At 39.8% G+C, this 4,035-nt stretch overlaps 1 non-coding gene across 1 annotated transcript; it reads right to left on the bottom strand.

The window, feature by feature from the left end:
* Positions 1 to 3,700: 3,700 nt before the first annotated feature.
* LOC118887019 lies at positions 3,701 to 3,804 on the bottom strand. The gene has a single exon (XR_005017858.1). It is a non-coding gene; the product is annotated as a U6 spliceosomal RNA (small nuclear RNA).
* Positions 3,805 to 4,035: the final 231 nt, after the last annotated feature.

The following is a 4,035-nucleotide window of genomic DNA, read 5'->3' as shown; positions in this document are numbered from 1 at the left end:
GATCTCCCTGTGCTATGCAGCTGCTTCCCACTAGCTATCTATTTTACATTTGGTAGTGTATATATGTCCATGCCACTCTCTCACTTTGTCCCAGCTTACCCTTCCCCCTACCTGTGTCCTCAAGTCTATTCTCTACGTCTGCGTCTTTATTCCTGTCCTGCCCCTAGGTTCTTCAGAACCATTTTTTCTTTTTTAAGATTCCATATATATGTATTAGCATACTGTATTTGTTTTTCTCTTTCTGACTTACTTCACTCTGTATGACAGACTCTAGGTCCATCCACCTCACTACAAAACAACTCAATTCCGTTCATTTTTATGGCTGAGTAATATTCCATTGTATATATGTGCCACATCTTCTTTATCTATTCATCTGTTGATGGACACTTAGGTTGCTTCCATGTCCTAGCTATTGTAAATAGAGCTGCAATGAACATTGTGGTACATGACTCTTTTTGAATTATGGTTTTCTCAGGGTATATTCCCAGTAGTGGGATTGCTGGGTCTTTTCTACCTCCATTTCCTCACTCCTTTCTCACTTTTTCCTTTTTCTTTCAATTTAAGGAAAAAAATCTCATTTTACCTTATTTAAAGTCCTTTAAGCAATAAAGTCTTAATATAATATAAAATGCTCAAAATGTTGCACATTTACCTTTATAGGAGTTTTTATATTTATATATTATAATAATTTATGTATTGTTAGTTTTAAATAATCTAGAAATAGTGCTGGTGAATCTTCATTTCAGTGTGGAACCCAAAGACTGAAAGAGTGACCCCAACTGTTCCCTGTTACCAAAGATCATCTGGTCCCCACTGAACTCATGGACTGCACAGATCTAGCCCATCTACCAGATTCTTAAGCCTCTTCAGGGGATGAGATTCTAAAATTTAATAGTCCATTGAGTGGAGAAAATTGTCTTTCTTTTCCTAGTGAGAAAAATGATTTTTACATTTCTTATAACTCAAATGTCTCTGCTGAAATAGAAGCAAGCTTATTTTCTTTTGTTTGGTTCTCAGCCAAGTTAGAGAACACAAGTTAGAGAATAAATTTTAATATGCATATTAAAAGAATAACTCCCGGGGCTTCCCTGGTGGCGCAGTGGTTGAGAGTCTGCCTGCCAATGCAGCGGACACGGGTTCGAGCCCTGGTCTGGGAGGATCCCACATGCCGCGGAGCAACTGGGCCCGTGGGCCACAACTGCTGAGCCTGCGCGTCTGGAGCCTGTGCTCCGCAACAAGAGAGGCCACGATAGTGAGAGGCCCATGCACCGCGATGAAGAGTGGCCCCCGCTTGCTGCAACTGGAGAAAGCCCTCGCGCAGAAACGAAGACCCAACACAGACAAAATTAAATAAATAAATAAATAAAAACAAAAAACCCCCCCCAAAAAAACTGACAGTGTAAATTAAAAAAAAAAAAAAAGAATAACTCCCTTCCAGGAACTTCACAAAGGGCATCAAAGAACAGCATTGTCAATTCCCCCTGGATCCTAGACCAAGAGGTTTAATTACAATAACAAGATTTTAAACATCAGGTCTGATTATTAGTAAGATTATTTGGCCATACACACATATTCCTTTAATTCCACTTTAGAATGGGTATAAGAAGAAATTATCACTGCACCAAAAAGTAGATAGACTAAAATAAATAAATTAATTAATTAAATAAAGCAAATGCAGGGAAGCCCTAGGCAAACTTATTGCCGTTGGGGGCAACAAAGCCTGCCCCCAGAACTGGACTCCTTATTTCTCTTCTACTTTCCAAAGGTTTCTCAATATTGAAACTGATGCCCTCTCTTTTAGCATAAAAATTTCACAACCTCCTCGAAAGTCACTAATATGCAAAAGTTAACTAATAGTTTTTGGCTAGAGTCTAAGTTTCTGAACATCCTCACCAGCTAAAAAGACTTTGTTCAGATTTACTTTCATTATGTTCTATTTTAACACAATAAGAATATTTTATTTTAAATATGTGTATATGCAAAATACTGAAATATTGCATGCACTTTCTAACTGCACTCCTCCCCCATAGATCATGATATGTTCCTCCTGGGAATCCCTGGGCTTTCTAGCTTTGCTCTGGCCAGACTCCCTTCTGTGGGCAGCCCTTCGAACCTTGTTCCACGATGGGGCTTTGCCATAGACCACCAGACTTCCAAGATGATGAACTCCTGCCCTTGACATTTTCAAGTGCCTCCTTTCCCCTCCACACACACTCCTCCGCCTCCCTCCCCACGGCTGCTGTACTCCACTTTGGGCTCCAGCTGCGGACTAGAACACCAGGGCTGACTGCTTTAAGACTCGTTCACTCACTTTGCCACACTCTTGGGTCTAGTCTGCCTTCCTACTCTCTACCATCCACCGCCCAAGCCTTGTCTATCCTTGTGGGAGAGTTTCATGCCAGGGCCTGCTTCCCATTCCAAGCACATGACACATGCCGACAACAGGCTGAGAGAACAGAGGTCTCTGCCTGGAGCAAGCACATGGCATTCCCTACCCTGGGAAAACCCAAGACGAGGCTTGGCTTGGCTTGGCTTGGAGCCATTTTTATCCCTCAGAAGGTAGAGGATTCTACAGAGGAATTGCTACTTTGAACTTAACTCTAACAAGGTTGAAGTGATTGATTGCAAGGAAATATGAGATATACTGTGTTGAATAAGAACTGGGCACTGCTTACAATCAAAGAGGCAGAGTAGGGTAGTGGAAAGAGCTCCAACTACATGCTCAGAAAGACCTCAGTTCAATTCCCAGCTTGGTGTGAACTTGGCAAACTTACTAACATTTGTGAGTTCAATTTCCTCATTCATATAATGGGGATAATAACTCTACCTATTTTGAAGGGTTGCTGTAAGGATGAAATGTGAATTCACAGTGTCCAGCATGTAGTAGGGGACACAATAAGTGCTCAGCTGATCATTTATGAGCATACAGTAAGAGTTTGATAAATGTTAGTTTAAAAAGTCAGCTTTCCAAATGTTAAATGAAAATTTGTTTGCTCCTGCGGTCAGAGACTCTAAATGGAAACCATGAGTGCTATTGCATCAATCCTTGCAGGATTATTTCTTTTGTGCCATTTGGCTAATTAAATATTTTATTCTTTAAAAATTAATGGGTCATGGACTTCCCTGGTGGTGCATTGGTTAAGAACCTGCCTGCAATGCAGGGGACACGGGTCCAATCCCCGGTCCAGGAAGATCCCAAGTGCTGCGGAGCAACTAAGCCCGTGTGCCACAACTACTGAGCCTGCGCTCTAGAGCCTGTGCGCCACAACGAAGCCCGTGCGCCTAGAGCCCATGCTCCGCAACAAGATAAGCCACCGCAATGAGAAGCCCACATACTCAACAAAGATCCAATGCAGTCAAAAATAAATAAAAATAAATTAATTAATTAAAAAAAATTAATGGGTCATGATAGTAAAATAAGTTTAAAAGCTGAACAATTTACCAAAAAAATATATAAAAATGACCCTTAAACATATTGCAAACACGTCTGATCTCATAATTTGAGAAATACAAATTTCAATTACACAGAGAAATTACATAATTTCTCTAAAATTGATTTAAAAATAAAAACTACTACCACTGTTGTCGAAGCTGAGGGAAACAGGCACTTGCATACATTTCTGGTGATAATATAAATTAGAAAACTCTCATAAAGGGATATTTTGCAATATCTAATAAATACACATATAAGCTTAGCTTAAAAAATATGGAACGCTTCGCAAATTTGCATGTCACTCTTGTGCAGGGGCCATGCTAATCTTCTCTGTATCCTTCCAATTTTAGTGTACATGCTGCTCTTATTATTGAGACAGATACTTTTATCTTCATTATAGAACACAGGAGACCAAGATTCACAGGGGTTAAGTAACTCGGCCAAAGTTACACAACTATAAAGTATCACAATTCCGAGTTTATCCCTGTGATTCTATCAACCTGATATGGTCAGAGTGTTATCTCATGCTTATCAGAAGTTCTTATTGGTAGTTACATAGGGATTTGATTAATAGACAAGAAAAATTAGTAATTTTTCAATAA

This window comes from Balaenoptera musculus, chromosome 1 (assembly GCF_009873245.2).
Source record: "Balaenoptera musculus isolate JJ_BM4_2016_0621 chromosome 1, mBalMus1.pri.v3, whole genome shotgun sequence".
NCBI classification, from domain to species: Eukaryota; Metazoa; Chordata; class Mammalia; order Artiodactyla; family Balaenopteridae; genus Balaenoptera; species Balaenoptera musculus.
Note: the sequence above shows the minus strand (reverse complement) of the source record. Positions and strands in the feature narration are given on the sequence as shown.